Below are 18,527 nucleotides of genomic sequence, written 5' to 3' on the forward strand. Positions count from 1 at the left end.
CAAATCTAGATGGGGTTTTTCTTTTGGCCATCCTTTTCCAAAAAAATATTATACTATTAATAATTATCCCTTGGTGTAAGTCATTCTCAGTAGCCCAACATATTTATTATGAATTAGGTCCTTATAGATTGTTGCTGGTTTAGTTAAACTAGCATGGAGATGCTAATAGACAGTGCATATTATACATATCTACTTTATAACTACAGTTACTGTAACTGGGGAAAAAAAGGACAAAAATGTTAACACTGTATCTATTACAGGTATACCTCATGTCGTTTAGCTGGTTGCTTTTGACAGATCTGAAGCTGTATATGTGCACTATAGCTTTCACAACAGACTACAAATAATAATGCTGATATTTTAAGAAGTAATGAAATGATTTTAGGTACTAGTTGGGCAACAAAATACAAAATTCACCTTCAGATAGATATTTTCTTCCAAACTTCTGTGACTTGAATGTGTTTGACACTTAAGTTCTTCATTAATATCCTCACTATGCTTTCCCCTCCATCACATTTGCTACCTCTGTGCTTAACCAACATCCTCCAATCCATCCATATCCATTTCTCTCTCACCCGGGCTCTTTACCCTACCAACCCTAATTGTAATTACGTTGATTTAACTTAGACACATGCGGCTCCCTCCCTGCCATCTGAATGGAAGCTTATTAGTTTGAATATTTTTTTTTATATTTATTTATTCCAATTTCTCAGGGTCCCTGTCGGCATTTCCAATTACTCTTGTCGTGCGGCTGTAATTGCCTCCATGCTAATGGCCGCCAGACAATCGTGCTAAATGAGGTGAGGCCGAGAGGCTAGGAGCCTGACTTCATTAAGATCTAATGGGATTTTATAAGGGGGACTGAAGACCCAGCTCATCAAAAAGAGGGAGATGGAAGGAAAACAAAACAGATGGAGGGGGAGAACCAAATCACCACCACACTAACTTAGCTTGCTCCTTTCCATGGCACTCCGATGACAAAAAAGAACAGGTTACTCTTCTTGCACACGAATACTACCTAATTATAGAGAAATACAGTGCTACTGAAAACTGCACAGTGCCTTACAATGAAAAAACAGACGCTGCTAAAGAGATAAGTGCGCATCATTTCTCTGGTTGTCCAGTTGATCATAAAAAGCAGCAATTTTATGTATCTCAGGCTGTTGGAAACAGTCTCAAGGCAACTGTTTCTTTATTGGCAAAGTAACATCGTATATATAAATGATATATTTGTGGATAGACTAGAACGTCGAGGTCAAGTCCTCCCACATTTTTCACACGTTATTCTCACAGAGAAAGATGCGAATGCATAGCATGCACACAAAACCATGTTATGAGACCAAAGCAATACTGTAAAACTGCATACAAGTTAAATCACGAAACCAGAAACTAGAGAGGGCACGCGTAATATTTCAGAGCTGGTATTGTGATTATCTTATGATGTATTGTTGTAAACATATGTACTTGGGTGCAGGTTTCACTTCATCATTGGGGAATGTACATTAAGTTGGTCTTAGAAGTCCTTTTCCAAGAAACGTTAAAGATCAAACACTATTTCCTACATTCTGAGGATTTTTACTGCAACTCCTTTTTCTGCATCAATGTAGTGGTTAAAATCTCTACATTTGGGAGAAGGAAACAGGTAACAGTTCAACATATAATAAAATACAGTAAGGCTCTCAGGCATTCTTTATCATGTTCACATATAGAAGTGCATAGATACGCTTTCTAAATATCAGAATAGATGTGTCTCCTGCATCTTCCTCCTGAAGAATGCACCTATGTATGGAAGAAGATGATACTGGTCATGCTGTTTCTTTCCTTCACATGTTTGCTTTGGTAAAAAGGACCTCAATTACAAATGACTAATCGTAGATATGATCCTTGATATGTTGTCTTGGAAAGTGCAGAAACAAATTCAAATGTGCCTCCACGGCACGTGATCGCCTACAAGTTCTCTTCTCTGCCTTTAACGTAATACATATTTGACCCATCACCTACATAGAACCTGATTAGGTAGAATTTGCAATATCCATCTGAGTCACTGTATTCAAGATGGTCGAGCAACATGGCAGCTTTCAAAAACCAGTGCCCCCCTCCTATGTATTTTTAGTTGATAAATTCCAGGTTTATGAGAATTAACCAATAATTCACCTCTCCTCTGGTTGGAAAAAAGTCCAGTTGTGTGGAAATCCATATAAAAACATCTCTTCAGCTAATGTTATCTGTAACCTTGTTAAACATTATCCTGATTAATTTATTGGTTCAATTGATTACTTAGTTTTACACAATAGAAACATTTTTTTTTTCTGAGGTTCTTTTGTGTGTGTGTATTTGTGTGTGTGGGTCAGGCAGGGGTAATTATTATGAATTTCTGAAAAACGACAATTACAAAACAAATCAAACATTATGCAGCATAAACTTTATAGTGGGGTTGTGAGTGCTGGACTGAGACATACAAGCAATTCTTGAAAGATCTGCTGTCAACTGGTCGACTGTTTCTTTTTTTAAATTAATTTTAGTCATCTTGTTTTAGATCAGAGACAATGCAAATGTATCTGTTCTTTCGACAACATGCAAATATGAATCCCAGAACCGCTATCCAGGGAAATTCAGTGATATAAATAGTGGTGAAGAATTGCAAAGTGTATGTGGACACAGTGGAAATAAGGCCAATTATCCAGAAGCTAGATCTGCTGTGGATTCCAGAAAGGTAAAACTGAGTTTTTATTTCATTTTTTAACAATACAATGTTGACTTTATTTCATTTTAAGAACATAATGTTTAGTTTAAAACTGACATATTAAATAATGAATCATGCGTTTTTAAGTTCTACAGGTGTACTGCCTATATATACATACAGGTGTGACATATACCCAAGGTGTTTTTAAGTCAGAGCAAGCATAATCAAGTAATGATGAACTAAACCTGTGTTAATACACTGCAAAGAAGTCTGCTCATAGTAAACTGAATTGGTTGGTTTTATTATTGTGCCATGGACAAAAAAATCACCAGCCAGGTTTATAAACCACCATAATTTAAAAACAGTGTTCCATAGAAGCTACAATAAAATGAACATTTTTAGTAAAATACATCGATCCTTGTGTTTTTGTTCTCTAGACTTTAGGCTCAAATGTAGCTTACAGTTAATAGACTTAAGGTTAAAATATCTGATCTGATTATCTGACAAAACCCTTCTAGATTCTCAAACACTTCATCAAATATGTATCCTCAGCTCGTCACACATATATTCATATGACCCGTTTTCCTCCAAGAGGTTTATAAATCTGCCAATTTTAAGTGCTGGGAAGAATTCCTGTTCTCAACTTGATAAATTTGCTATAACAAAAAGCTTCAGAATTGTCCTTACTTTTAAAATGTTGTTTAAATACATGTTTAATTCCATAGAGAAAAATGTGATTTACTCCAAAGCCAGACCTTCATTTCTGACATTTCAAGCAAAAAGCACTATTTTCTTACTATTTCATATTTTTGATCTACACTGTTAAAAAAAACATCCTAAAACAACGGTAATATTCCGGCAGCTGGGGCGCCAAAATACGACCGTGAAATAACAGAAAATCACTCCCCATAAAAATACGGTTATTTCCAGTAATGAAAATACAATTAGTTGCGCTAATTTGACATGGGATCTCGCCTTTTTCAAGTGCCACTAAACATTAAATCAGGAACATGTTAATGTGATGAAACAATGAAACCATCTATAAATAGGAAAAAAAAACATCTTAAAAAAACGGTAATATTCCGGCAGCTGGGGCGCCAAAAATACGACCGTAAAATAACAGAAAATAACTGTCCCATAAAAATACGGTCATTTTCAGTAATGAAAATACAGTTTGTTGCGCTAATTTTACATGGGATTCTGCCTTTTCCAAGTGCTTTTAGACATTAAATTAGGAACATTTTTACGCGATCAAACAATGAAATTACCTATAAACAAGGTCACTGAATGTGGAAATATGAATCATAATACGTAAATGTACAGAAATATACAGTTAACATTTGGTTTAAATAATAATTGATTGCATGCCCTGGGACAGACTGACAGAGGCGAGGCTGCCATATTGCACCATCGGCCCCTCTGGCCATCACTAGTAGGCGGTAGGTGAAGAGTCTTGACCACGGACACAACAACGGAGAGTGTCCGAGCCGGGGCGCGAACCAGCAATCTTCTGATCACAAGGCGAACTGCCAACTCTTGAGCCACGATCGCCCTAACTAGCAACGATAATAATACTTATGTGATGTAACACACGCTTATAGGGATCATGTTATATACTTTTCCATAGCATTACATTTGAATTCAACAGTTCAATCTTTCAAATAACGGACAGATATTTGTGAAATCATGATACATTTGTGAATGTATTTTAACAATCTAAATATGCATATGCACAGACAGATACATTTAATAATCATGACAATTATGTTGTATTACATTACAGTGATTTAACGTTAATTTACATTCAAAATGTGAAGTCAAAGTCTATTTACGTAACTTTAATGATATTCTAGAAGAACAGAACATTACTGTAAAATGCACAGTAAAATACCTTCATATTAGGGTTTTTTTCCTACGGTCGCAGCCATACCCGCGACCTTGTTGTTAGTTCACATTCATTGGCCGATGCTTAGCGTCATGTTATTTATATTATTGCAATTCCTACCTCTACATTTCTTTTTCAAAATATATAATTAGCACAGCGTGTCCGTGCAATGTTTTACATTGTGGCATGCAGAGAAATCTTAACAAAGAAGCTCACAGAGAGAGATTGAGCTTGTTATTTAACCCCAAGCTGGTAGGGGGAGCTCCTTATTAAAACACTTGCGGTGCTACAATGTGCCTCAAGGTTCAACAACAGCACAACAGAAGTCACTCATGGTACAGCACTCTCTCTACAAAACAACAACTATCAGTGACGCTGCACCACGGCGTAAACACAACATTCAAGATAACAGTTTAAAGTAACGTAACCATAAACAATAAAACAAGAACATCTAAACAGCAGCACATGTCCCAAGGCATGATGGGAGACATTCCTGGATGTATTTTTACGATCTAAATATGCATATGTACAACAAAATATATTTAACAAACAAGTAAATTGTGTTTTATTACATTTACAGTGATGTTATGTTATTTTACATTTGACGTGTCAGATCACAGTCTACTTATGTAAATGTAATGATGTTCTAGAAAAACAGTACACAACTGTAAAATACACAGTAAAATAATTTGACATTAGTATTTTTTGGAACAGTGTAGGAATCCATCCTGTATTAGTCTGAACAGCCACAATATAAGGAAAATCATGATCTGCCTCAGTCAAACTGCCTAAATTCTTCTTTTCTCACTCAGTTTTACCTAACAGCTGTCTCAAGGCACTTTTCTGTATATTGTAAGGTAAACAATAATTAACAACAATAATAATACTAAGAAAACAGTTGAGAACAGAACCTGCCAAAGTTGAAAATTATACTACTCTGTTATACTTTTTATTCTTATCGCTTTATTAACCAAGATTCACACAAGCTAATGGACTTACTTTACTTTTACTTTTGCTTTAAAATAAAAAAATTATCATCTTCCAGTAGCAAGTAGAAGTTTCTCTCTAGGTCAAAATGGTTCAGGAGTAAGGTAATGTGAAGCACAGATGGTAAACTCTGTCTGTGTTCAGACAGCAGTACCTCGTGATTGCCTTGTGTGACTATGATGCATTAAATATCCCCATGAAACTCATCTTCTTCTTGCAAAACCATGTGAATTTTGTCTCTACAACAAACACTAATGGAGTTAGAGCCAGTTAAATAAAGCTTGTAAAATGGGCCCAGCAAAAGGCCCATGGTAAGGGTTAAAGTACTTACCGGTACCAAATCTAAAGCGACATGTGAACTGATGCCAGTTTAGGATAATGCAGTAATTGCAGAAATATAACTATGTCCTAAAGTTTCACAGTCAGCTGAGCTACCAGGTTACATTATTTATATAATAATATAGTGACTAACAATGTAAACAAAAGCTAAAAGGATCATTTTCCAGATAGAAAAAAGTCATACTGAGTCATACTGAAATATAGAATAAATTCAGTGTGAATCTTTTCCACAGACTTATCGTGAAACAAACAGATGTGTGTAATCGTTTGGGCCTTTTCAGTGTTTTTTGTCCCCTGATATGTTGTCCTGGCTGCGCTCATGGTGGGATGGTGGTTGTGGTTTCAGGCTCGATCCTGGTAGGAACAGCTGTCCTACAGCTGCCATCTCTTCTGCTTCAGAGGGGGAGGTGCCAGTGGGGAGGCTGAAAAACAGTCCCAAACCTCCTGGGTCAGAGCCCTGGTATGGCGGTCTCCCTGGCAACCAGAGCTGAGACTGACTGCGGTCTCGTGTGTGTGTCTGTGTGTTTGTGCATGCGGTACATGTGAGTTTTAGGGAGGTAAAGGTGCCGAGCTGTTCCTTACTTTTTTCAGTACCACCTTCAATATAACGATCATCAAATGTTTCCCTAAGATGATATGGAATGAGGTCAACAGAGTTCATGAAGTGTAAAATTTCCTTCCCTAAAAAAACAACAAACAAGCCCGCTGAAACCACACAGGGATGATTAATATTCGGTCTCTCCCTCTGTTTCTCAACATAAGGGAATGTGAAGCTCTCTAAGACCAAGATACTGAGAACGGGAGGAATAGAGAAAATGGGGGAGGAGAAAAGCAGTGGAAAGAGGAAGATGTGAATTTAGAGAAGAATGAAGAGAGAATATTGACGAGAATGAGAAAGAAAACAAGGGGATGCAGAGGAGAGGAGACGAGAGGGCTCTGGAGATGGAAAAGCAGGGGGATGGACAATGATGGTACTTGGCTTTGGCCCCATCAAAATAGCAGTTGTCATGCTAACTCCACCCCCTTTCCTCCCTTTCTGTTTCACATAAACTGAGGTGCTCCTTCATCTCCGGGCCTCAGAGCTCTCAGACATTGTCTAATCACTTACTATACCTTTAAGAATGAATCTTTTACTATAAGTGGAAACAAGTATATTGCCTTAGATTAGTTTGTTGTCAAGAGTTCTTTCTTCTTTTTCTGTTTGCTAAAATGTCATGTTTTGCATTGACTTGAAAATGCACTAACTTTTACACAAATGCTCCAAGAGGTGATTTCAAAGTTTTAGTCACTGCTGTGTGTGTGTGTGTGTGTTTGTGTCTTTTTCCTCTAAGCTTTGATTTATATCCAAGCTGTCTGTGCCCACTCCAGTCAATGTATATTGATACAGTGGTTGCTGAGTCTTGGCAATTATCCTATACAGTGCATCCTGGCACTTTAACTTGAAATTATAGCGCCCACCAACCTTCTGTGCAAACACATTTGTTGAGACAGGTGCGAGTTTGTATTGTGTTCAGTGGAAGATTCTGTACAGTCCGTTACAATAAGCTCACAAGGCAAAAGCACAGTAACAGGTGTTAGCTGTGACACATGAGCAGTATTGTGTATTGGCTGATCAAGGTGTGAGAGGAGTGTGTGTGTGTGTCTGTGAATGTGTGTGTATTTGCGACAGAGAAGTGCTTTTTTTATTGACACTGGCAGCACATACTGTACTTTGGTGCAAAATGAATTTCAATTTACTTCACTTTTTCTTTCTTTGCTTCCTTTTTTTAAGCCAGCAACTTATGAAGAGAAGCACATTTTAGACTGAAATGGCACAATGCGCATGTTTAAATGGAAATTTCTGCAGTGGCTGTGACAAACGTGTTTAAAGCATTTGTCATTTGAACAAGACAACACTTAAAGAGAACATATTGTTCAAATCAGCGTTTACATTGTTTTTAACATTGCTACGTGTCCCCAGTGTACACTACACCACAAAACGACCTTCTTTCATCAGCCAGAGTGTGTCTGAATCTGCTGGCAAGCAAACTGAGCCTTAAATTCCAAAAGAGCAGCTGCCACAGCGCACTAGCTGTATTTTCTTGATAAAGATGCAAAGTCTAGAATGTCTATAGGATGGACAAAAGATACTTCATGAAATCTAAAAGAGCAAATCTTTTATTATTTGGCAATGCCCAAAGCTGATATGCTCATTAATCTCTTATAATAAACCGCGTTGACATGGAGAGCTGAGGCCTAGCAGACACCAACATTCCAGTGCACAGGCTATAAGGAGAAAAAAAACACCCACTGTACTCTTAGCATTTTTTAAGCAATGGCCATTATGGAAAGTGCAGTTTTGCTATTAATTTTTGAAGCCTGCAGGTTGCTATTTAGAGTGTATATTAATGTATCATGGGCTGTGTTAATGTTCTGCCTAACCCTTTGATGTACAGTGTATTAGTTGAAGTACTCAGTGATATGCCAACAATTTTATAATGAATTATATTGTTTTGATTGCGTGTTCAAATCAATCAATGGATTGCTTCTTCTTCTAGAGAGCTGAGTGTAAAAGCAGAGCTCTCAATTTACCAGTCGACCTACCTTCACCTATTGTCACAAGCTGTCAGTAGTGACTGAAAGAATGAGACCGTGGATACAAGTGGCGGAAATTAGCTTCCTTCGAAGGGTGGCTGGCCTCTCCCTTATAGATATGGTGAGAAGTTCAGACATCTGGGAGGGGCTCAGAGCTCCTTTCGCTGCTCCTCCACAGTGAAAGGAGCCAATTGAGGTGGTTCGGGCATCTGACAAGGATGCTTTCTGGGCGCCTCCTGGCTAATGTGTTCCGGGCATGTCCTATCAGGAGGAGGCCCCGGGGCAGACCCAGGACACACTGGAGAGATTATATCTCTCTGCTGGCCTGGGAACGCTTTGGTGTTCCCCTGGACAAGCTGGAGGAGGTGGCTGGGAAGAGGGAGGTCTGGGCTTCTCTGCTTAGGCTGCTGCCCTCGCGACCCGGCCACGGATAAAGGGAAGAAGATGGATGTATGCTTCTTCGTTTTCTTTTGACAAAATGGTAACAGAAGTTGAATTGCTGCCTTCTGACAGTTGAAAAGAGAATAGTTAGTCTTTGCAAACCAAAAGAGAAAGATGAGATCCATTTACACAGAGCTATCGAAAATGCTCGTGACTGCACTTCCTAAACAGACACAATAGATTTATCTACCAATTATCCATGGCACATGTTAATGCTAAGTGTGAACGTGTGTAAAAACGGACATTTAGTTAGTAAATGTCATAATAGTTTTAATAATACTGGAATAAGCTAAGTAGTATTTCTGCAGTGCACCTTGTTGGTGATACCTATATCAGATTTCAAATGGCTTCTTACAATGACGTCTTGTTCTTCTGTATGTTATATCTGTGGTAACAACTGCAAAACGTTGGCTTTATTTTAGATTTACACTGATAAGATGAACTGCCACTTCAAATAAATCACATATACATCCCCAGCTGGCTGCAAAAATAAAGACAAGAAAGGAAAAGTGGGTAACCCACAGTAAATCTTATTTGATGAAGACGTAGAGTTGAAATAATAAACTGAGGGATCTATTTGTAAAACTGCTAGAGTAACTATGTCACTATATCTTTGTCAACCTGGATATCTTTAGTATCCATTTTTTGGTAATTGTTGTTTTGGAAAATACTTTTATAATAACTCAAAATTTTTGCTGCAGTGTGATGCACAAAAAACAAACATGAAATCATCATAAAACATGAAATTTGTATGATTTCACATCCACAGGACTGCAACATTTTAGGCTTCAGACATCACACACGTGTGTTTACCATAGCAGATGCTCCATGCTGCTTCCCAGGCCTGTGGCTGCACACCAGTGGAAACAACAAACAGGAGACGGATCTTGAAATGTGCCACATTCTTCTTCTTAGTCACAAGTGGGCCAGTTCTGGCAGACCGGTGACAGGAAAACACCAAACGTAGATGGGCTGGACGTTGTTTCCATAGAAACAGACCTCATGCGAAAAGGTCACTGTCAGAGGATTTTCTGAGAAAAAAGGCACGGAGATTATAGGTGGTGAGGGTATGGGGCTGTTTCACTATCCATTTTTATACACTCAACCCCCCTCCCGACCAATATTCCAACAATGATAAAAAATGTAGGATTTAAATAGCGCAATTACATGGCTGCAAATGGTGAGAGCCCCTCTCTTTTTATTAGTATTTCTTTATTCACTTTTGAAGTCGAGAATTGAAAAGGGAGAGTGGTCGACAGCCTGCACGATGCCTGAGCTTTGTGTTTCAGTGCAGATATGTCGCCTGCCTGCCCCCTCAATCACTGGCAGATTCTTCTTCTCTCCCCTCCCTCTCAAGTCATTTTAATTAAGTCAGTCTCACTGGCATGGTAGGCAAAGATAATTGGAGAGGGTTTTTGGATGCCATTTACTCTAAATGACGCCTGTTTCTTCCCATTCTCTCGCCTTTTCCTCCACTCCCACAGTTTCTCTCACTACTCCCCTCCCCTCAGCTCCCCATCTCCGGGCAAAGAGTTACCTATCTTCCCTTTTTCTCTTTTTCCGTCTTATATTCAAACGCGAAATATGGATTAACCTCTTCTGTGTGGCTGAGGGGACGACTTCCAGTGAATTGCAAATTTTGGCCAACGCTGCAATTTATTTGAAATGGCAAATCAGGCAAAGCAATTTACTGGAAATGAGGAGCTTCTTTGAACTTTCCCTCTTTGAGAAAGTTTGTGTTTTCTAATCGTGTGTAGGAAAGACTCTTATAGAATTGTCCATCCTGTACTTTAATGAGAAAGTACAATTCTGGGTTTTGATTTGCTTCATTATGTCTGTGAATGAGGTGTCGAGGATTGCTGTAAAAAGCCTTAGTCACTGCATGTTGTCAGTGAGGATCAGAGTATCCGTGTTCCTATATTACTTCCACATGTCAGGAGCTTCCATTAAACCAAGCTGGTTTGTGTTTAGTGTCGACATGCTTGCTTCAAAGTCACTTCACTAATATATGGCCTAAATCTGCAGGAATGTACAGCACATAAAATGTATCAATGGATGATTGATAGGCCAAATTGCACACACTGAAAGGAGCAAAAACATGTGTTCAAATTAATCCACGTTAGCAGCACTACCGGTGTTTCAGTGGTCTATGGTGTATGTCAGCCATGTAGGATGTGTGTGAGTGTTAAGTGTGCATGTGGGGCTCCCTCTATCAATCAGGAAGGGTTGGGTCCTGCTGCTGAAAAGGGGCTACAGTGGGCCACCCATCCAGTTGAGCGCTCTGGGGAGATCCAATGTCCTCAACGCTTTAATGCACTCCAGATGTCCCTTCAGCTGAAAGAAAGAGAGACAGAGAGAGAGAAGTGAGAGGGGGGCAGAGAGAGAATTGGAGGCTATAATCCTCAAAGCAGACCTCTAGCTGTCTCACAGCCTATAGCTCTGGTTTGGGGGATTCTTGCCGGTGCACCTGGGGCTTTGTGCTGTTGAGTTTCATTTCAAAATAATAGTGATTACATATATCATTTTTTGTCTTTAGCTTTGTTTCCTTCCCATGTCATCAGCAGACAAACAGCTAAGTATATAGTTGCTAAGGGGGTGGGGGTGGGGGGGCGTTGTGGAACTGTGACAGTTATTTAACACAGTACTCATATGGTACTCTTGTTCTGGTTGCTAATTTTAATGAGTGCAGTTTTCGGAGAAGTTTCTGAGTTTTCCATCCATCCTTGTATTTGATATCTTATCTGTGGCAGGGTTGTGGGCGACACATTCTAAGCTCAGACTTTTCCCAACCACCTCCTCGTGCTCTTCTGTGGTGAAACTGAGGCATTGCCTGTCAGCCAAAAATCCCTTCAGAGTGTCCTGGGTCTGCTTTGGAGACTCCAGTCAATGTTGGAAACACCTCACCTAAGAGGTATCCAGCAGACATCCTAATTAGATGTCTGAACCACCTCAACTGGCTCTTTTCAGTGCAGAGGAGCGGCAGCTATACTCTGGGCCCTCTTGAATGACCAGGTTCCTCAGTCTACTCTATCACACTCTCTGCATCCAAAAGTCCCCCGGGGTCCACTGGACGAACTGTTCCATGGAAACCTTATTTTACAACTCACTAACTGTGAGAGTTAATCTGCTCTCATTTTTAAATATCACACCTGGAGAATTCAACTGTAACAAGTCTTTTCCAACATCTATGTATTAGGTTTCACTTTTATAATGCTGTGAAAAGTATTTTCTGATTTCTTTACATGTTAGTCACAGCTACATGTTTCAGATCCAGATATCAATTTTCTTCTGTCTATCCAATAAAGGCCACAGGCACGATACACCATGGACGTGTCAGCAAGTCTGGGACAGGGTTAACACATAGAGACAACCAGTCACATCAACAGTCAGTTTAGAATCACCAAACAAACCTAACCCCATGCATGCTTTGAGGGGACTATGAAGTACCTGCGATAACTGGCAATGCGAATTTCACAGTACTCTGAAGAAATTTTGTCCCACTTTTCTTTGCAGAATTGTTTTAATTTAACTACATTAAAGTTTTTTGTTTGTTTGTTTTTTTAAGTATGAACAAGATGTTTAAGGTCATGCCAAAGCATCCCAATCTGACTTAAGCCTCAGCCGTGGCCTGTCCATCCAAAACCTTCTTTGTTTTGAGCTGTTCAGAGGTGGATTTGCTGATGTGTTCCAATTATTATCCTGCTGCACAACCCTAGTTTTCTTGAGCTCCAGGGAACAAACTGATGGCCAGACATTCTCTCTCAGGATTTTCCAGTATAGAGCTGAATTCATGGTTTCATCAATTACAGCAAGTTGTCCCGGTCCTTAAGTAGCAAAGCAGCTCCAGATTGTCAGACATCCACACGTATCTTTAACTACTTTAGATGATGTTTTGGGTTCTTCACCTCCTGGATGTGTTATTGTTATATTGTTTCTCATCTGTTCTTGAGTGTCTTTAGATCGTGACGTGACTTGTTGCTTTTTAGTCTACTTTTATATCTTGATTCAGTGGGTCTGGCAGTAATTAGGACTGGGTGTGGCCGGTAAGACTGAACTAAGGTTTCTAGCAAATGTTGTTAATTGTAGTTAATTCAATTACTTTTTCACATAGGGCCAAGTAGATTGGCCCTATGTAATGTAATCATCATAACCTCAGATGATCTTTGTCTGATATTAAATCTAACATTTGTTCGATCATCTGAAACATGCACATGTGACAGCTATAACCCAGAAACAGGGCAATTGTTTTTTCACAGCACTGCACTTTGCCAAAACTGTGATGTGCGTAGACTTCACACCATCTGTTCTGCATGAATGAGATATTCACTTTTTGCAGCAGTGGCCACAAAAAGCTGTGTGATACTCAACTTCATTTCAGACCTGTGCACAGTAACGTTAACCATTACAAAAGCAGGGCTATGACTATGACTGGTAAATGCCCAGAGTGCCTCTCTTCTGGTAGGAATCCAGTTTGGGGCCTACATAGTGACTTTCATTTGTTCGGCGTGTCTTTCTACTATGACCGTTCTTATTCTTTTCTTTTTCACCTTTTTCACAGCTTCTCCTCTACATCCTTTGCGACCTTGCGCTCTCCATTTCCCTCTGGACCTTTTCCCTATCCTCCCTTCACAGCCTGCAAACATCTTTCTCAGTCTCTTCTCACCTTCCCATCTCTATATTTTGAGCTCTTTACCTACCTACTTTGCAGTGTACCTTCGCCTCTACACAATGAGCTCCTGCTGTCCTCCTTTCTGTCCGTCCTCCCTGTCATATTCAGCCCTCTCCCTAAAGCATTGCAGAGGAAATTTAATATGGGTTTATTTGGTGTTTCGAAGAATTCCATTCAGCTGCCAGCTCTCTTTGCCCCCCGACACTAAGACAAACAGAGCCTGTCCAGCCAAGAGCAGCAAACACTGCTGGTGTTGGCTTCATTATTTGGTCTTCACATTTCAGATGAATCCAACAGCACTTCATTTTCTGTTTGTTCCCTTCTTATGAGCATAGCTTCAGTTTTAGATCTACTTGCACCTGCATGTCTTATGTGAGCTGGTCTGTGAAAGGAATTAGATGACATCCATATGGTATTTACAGTTTATAAAGTGCATGTAAGACAGTTTTGCTGCACATTAAAAACAGCTTCATATGTTACCGTCTTAGGATGTAAACAGGATGTTCATCCTCTGCTTTCCATTAGTTTTTATCAGAGTTGTTGCGCAGTGAGTAGTAATGCTTCACTGATGATGTGCAGCTGTTATTTTTACTTGAAGCTCTGATACGCTTGTGGTACCCTGATACCCTGTTATTCAGTTGGAAATGTACAAACTTAAATACAAAATGACTGCCCCAAAAGTGCAAAACATGAGCGCCTTGCAGTTTTCTTTTAAATGTTCTCACTATATTCTTAATCCAGTGTTTAAGAAAAATAAAACTATGAAGTTTTGATCACCCCACTGTTCCCTTCTTCACTTTGCACTTAAAAGCTCCCAACTGGAAGTAATGAAACCTGATGAAAAGTTTGAAATGCAAAATGTATGTTTCTTTCTTTTGCTTTTTACTCACGTCCAATGGAAATACACTTAAATGATCTAAGATAAATGTGTGATGCACTGAAGCTTGCACTCTGGAGAGAGAGAAATGTTAAAAAGACAATGAAAAAATTAGATTTGTGAAGTGTTGAGCAAAGTAACCTTCCTCACATCAAAGCATGGAAGTCTGATTGAAATTATTTCAGTGATATTATCTCTACCTTCTCTTGTTTATTTTGACATTTAACAGTGGGGTGTTGTGGGGCGGCTGTAGCTCAGGAGCTAGAGCAGGTCATCTACTAATTGGAAGGTTGGTGGTTTGATCCCTGTCTGCTCCAGTCTGCATGCCAAATATCCTTGGGCAAGATGCTAAACCCAAGTCGCTCCCCGATGCATCCATCAGAGTATGAATGTGGACGAATGTTTGGCTGGACAGACTGTTTGTGCTGGTATGACATTAGACAACTTACCTCATTCACCCATTCATACATCCACTGTGTGGGAAAGTGCTTTGGGTGCTCAGCTAGAGAAAAACAGTGGTTTACTTACCACTAAGTATTAATGAGCATTTTCTTCTGTGACTTTTGTTGGAAATGAATTAAAATCAATTAAAATTAATTCAGCTGAATTTCTTGGAATCCACATTTGTTTAGAATTTAGTGGATTTAGGTTTCGATTTAAGTATCGAGTTTAAAAATGATTTCCCATAACTAAGCTTTATTCTCACTTCTGCTTCAGTTAAAATATATTCTGTGTCATCAGACCTTCACATAGGAGATAATTAACTCTTCCAATTCTTGTTGTATTGTTTTTTTGTACTTTAAAAGTTTTTTTCCCCAATGTTTTCATTTTCAAACAAAAATCCAATGTTAAATACTGGAAGTGAAGAAGTGATAAATACTTTTTATCACTTCTCCAAAAGTTGATTCTGTTCATCTGGACGTAGCGTTTTCTGGGAGAAACGTTGCATCACTCATCCAAGTGACTTCTTCAGTCTCAGCTGACTGCAGGTTTCCAGCTGACTGAAACCTGCAGTCAGTTTATAAACTGTTTATAAGGTTGGGGAAACCTGCAGTCAGCTGAGACTGAAGAAGTCACTTAGATGAGTGACGAAACGTTTCTCCCAGAAAATGCTACGTCCAGATGAACAGAATCAACTTTTGGAGATTTATTTTCCTGGATGATTGAGAATGCATCAAGACTTTTTATCACTTCCTTTTTGTCTACATGAGTCAAAGTAAATTCACATTGAAATCAAAGCTCTTATCTGCTACAATCTACTACTACATGAAATACAGAACTGGCTTACTGTTGAAAAAAATAAAATAGAAACAGGTTTACCAAACCAAGATCCCAGTTGCCTTCGCTTCACTCTCTGCTTTGCATGCTCAGAGAGTATGACCTGTCATTACTCTGGCCGGGCTTCTCAGTGCAGAGCTGTCACACATACCAGTCTGCTCACTCATCTCAGTCTCTAGTTCAGTCTGGCCACCAACAGCTCTCTTTAAACCTACTCCTGTCTCTGACTGCTTGCTAGCCTTGTCCCGCTAAGACAAACTCAAAACAATCCTGTCCCTAACCAGAGCTATGCTGACACTCAAGTGGCTAACACTACAGACACACACACACAAATACATAGAGAGAGAGCCACCCACCTTCTAATCCCCTTCTCATTAATCCCCCACTAGTCTCCTCAAATATTCCCTTCTGTTGATCTCATTGTTAGGGCGTTTGTGTGTGTATATTGTGGGGGTGGTTGTGCAACAGGGCCTTCTGCAGGTGGCTCCATTCATTAAATTTCACTTTCAAACATTAGCTAGCCTCTCAGAAGACTCTGACCAGTAGTAGTCAGCTACCTATTTTATTTTCCATTGTTTTCTGTATGGTTGAGTCCACACATTTCCTTAACAAAATAAAGATATCAGTGCTAGTTCATGGAAACTTGAACTTTTTTTGAAGGTTTTACAGCATCTATGGAGGTGGAAGCTAGAAAAAAATGATTAACCTCAACTAAATTTTTTAAATCTTCAAGTAAAATTGACTTCACAGTTTTCATAGTAAAGTCAGTTTTTGTAGATTACAAACACATTACATTATAATTAGTCAAACGTGCTCATTGCTCATTTGCCCACAGCTGGTATCACAAGTATTCGATTGCAGAACTCAAAATTAAATGATGACATGTGTAGGGATGGGTATTGATAAGATTTTAACGATTCCGATTCCATTTTCGATTCTGTTTAACGATTCGATTCTTTATCGATTCTCTTATCGATTCTTTTTTTTTTTTTTAAAAAGGAGAACACTAAGGTCGATTAGCTCAGAGCTTTGTTTTATATCTTCTCTTTGAACAAGATAGAAATTTAGGAGTAACATGGCCTTACAAACCCAACAGTGAGATCTTGAGAGATCCAGCCTACGGCTCTTCAATGGGGTGTCACAGGGTCCCCAGGAAAAAAAAATTGTAAATGTAAAATAATAAAATAAATATTCTTGTGAGACATATCACATATTGACGGGGTCGGGTTATGTTAAAAAGTATAAATTGTTATACTTTGTTCATTGGTTCAAAGGTACCCCACACTTCTTTTTTTGTTTGCTTGTTTGTTCTGGTGTATTTTTCATTTGAACTGTTACTCTGCCAGAGTACTCATATTTACAAGATGGCATTGAACGCCCCATTGGTGTATCAGGAAAACTATTTTGTACGTATGTTCCTTGAAGGGGATTGAAGTCGTTCTTTTTTCCACCGCAGCGAAGGGCTAGGAGTAGGAGAGGAGCTGCTGTATGTTTTTGTTATCGAATCGATCTGATTGTGAAATAAAGCATATGCAGTGAGAAAGCAACTCCAGGAGTCATCCCTGCCTTAAAGCTGCAACATTCTTCTGTAGCAATAACAAAGTATAACATAAATTGTTCTGTGGCAATTACACAAGAATATCCAGTAATGTCCCTGCCTACAATTAAACACATTCACTTACCAAAAATCGGGGGCATCTGCTGTGGCAAATGGGTGCAAGCCTTTGACCACAAACTTAGACACTGCTCGGTGACATTAGTCTATCCTGGCCTGAAAGGAGACGCTACCGGTAGACTGCAGCGAGAACTGTCAGCGAGCGCCAGCCAGACTCTGTCTGTCTCTCTCATCATGGTCACCTACATGTACAGTAATGGCAGGTCTTGTAATAAGGCAGATCGCGCTAACATAATATGCACTGTTAGTTGATTATTTACCTGCCGCATTAACGGGAGAGGACGTGCAAACGTTAGCGCTGCTGCTGGGTTGAGAGTCAGGAGTCCGGAGCGGAATTAAAAACGCGTGTCATCGCGTGTTTTGTGAGCAAATGCTTTTGCATATTCGTAGTGTTTCCTCCCTTAAATGAAATATCTACTTTGCAAGTTGCCCTGTTGTCATCGGTTCTCATAAAGTATAATCAAACTTTTGCGCGTTTGAGCCGCTTAGGCGCCATGTTTCCTGCCAGGTAAATGACGCTCCGCAACGTGGTGACGTCATTCGGGGCGACTGGAATCGATAAGGGAATCGTTTGCAAAAATGGCAAACGATTCCAAGGAATTGAAACAGTGGGAACCGGTTCTCAACAAGAACCGGTTTTCGATACCCATCCCTAGACATGTGGGAGAAAATAACTAAATAATCTTTGCACTATTGCACAAAAAGAGCATTGTGCAAAAGCTGTGAGATATCCCTCATTTCCTTATATTTTACTAGGAACAGTGGAATAATTTATTAAAACGTGTAAATATACATGATTTTAAATACTGCTTTTGTCATAAACCATTATTCTTCAACACCGCCTGAACTGTCGTAAGCTCTGTACACACTGCAAACAGTTTGCAGCAATGTAGTGACCACCAAGCAACCAGAGCCTGGAATGTCTACAAGCAACCAGCTGGCAGCTTCATAGCAATGTGTGACAAGCGAATGTGTATGTGTGTGTACGCAAATTTAGACAACCGTTCTTGTAATTTCTTTGAGTAGTCCAGGTTTCTAGAAGCAAAACATTCTTTTTACAGTGTTGACTGCCTTTTATTTTGGTGTCTGTTAAAATGATCCTACTCTGCACAGTTTTGT

The 18,527-nt window shown here is 39.3% G+C and overlaps 1 protein-coding gene and 1 long non-coding RNA gene across 6 annotated transcripts in view; one reads left to right on the plus strand and one right to left on the minus strand.

Annotated features, from left to right (window-relative positions):
• The window catches only part of LOC147320081 (homeobox protein PKNOX2-like), a 106,708-nt gene that overhangs the window by 29,959 nt on the left and 58,222 nt on the right, over positions 1–18,527 (plus strand). The window lies entirely within an intron of this gene.
• On the minus strand, positions 2,764–18,055 carry LOC147320082 (uncharacterized). Of its 3 annotated transcripts, none has more exons than XR_015131205.1 (3): positions 17,669–18,055; positions 17,416–17,590; positions 2,764–11,243 (listed from the first exon to the last, which is right to left on the minus strand). It is a non-coding gene; the product is annotated as an uncharacterized LOC147320082 (long non-coding RNA). The 3 variants fall into 3 exon arrangements; XR_015131207.1 differs by having other exon boundaries at positions 2,764–9,390; positions 9,723–11,243; positions 17,416–18,055; XR_015131206.1 differs by adding an exon at positions 13,607–13,694 and having other exon boundaries at positions 17,416–18,055.

Source organism: Aulonocara sp. 'chitande type north' Nkhata Bay, linkage group LG10, assembly GCF_057382095.1.
Source record: "Aulonocara sp. 'chitande type north' Nkhata Bay isolate Kocher_YH1m ecotype deep benthic linkage group LG10, A_spYH_male_GT1.1, whole genome shotgun sequence".
Lineage (NCBI taxonomy): Eukaryota > Metazoa > Chordata > Actinopteri > Cichliformes > Cichlidae > Aulonocara > Aulonocara sp. 'chitande type north' Nkhata Bay.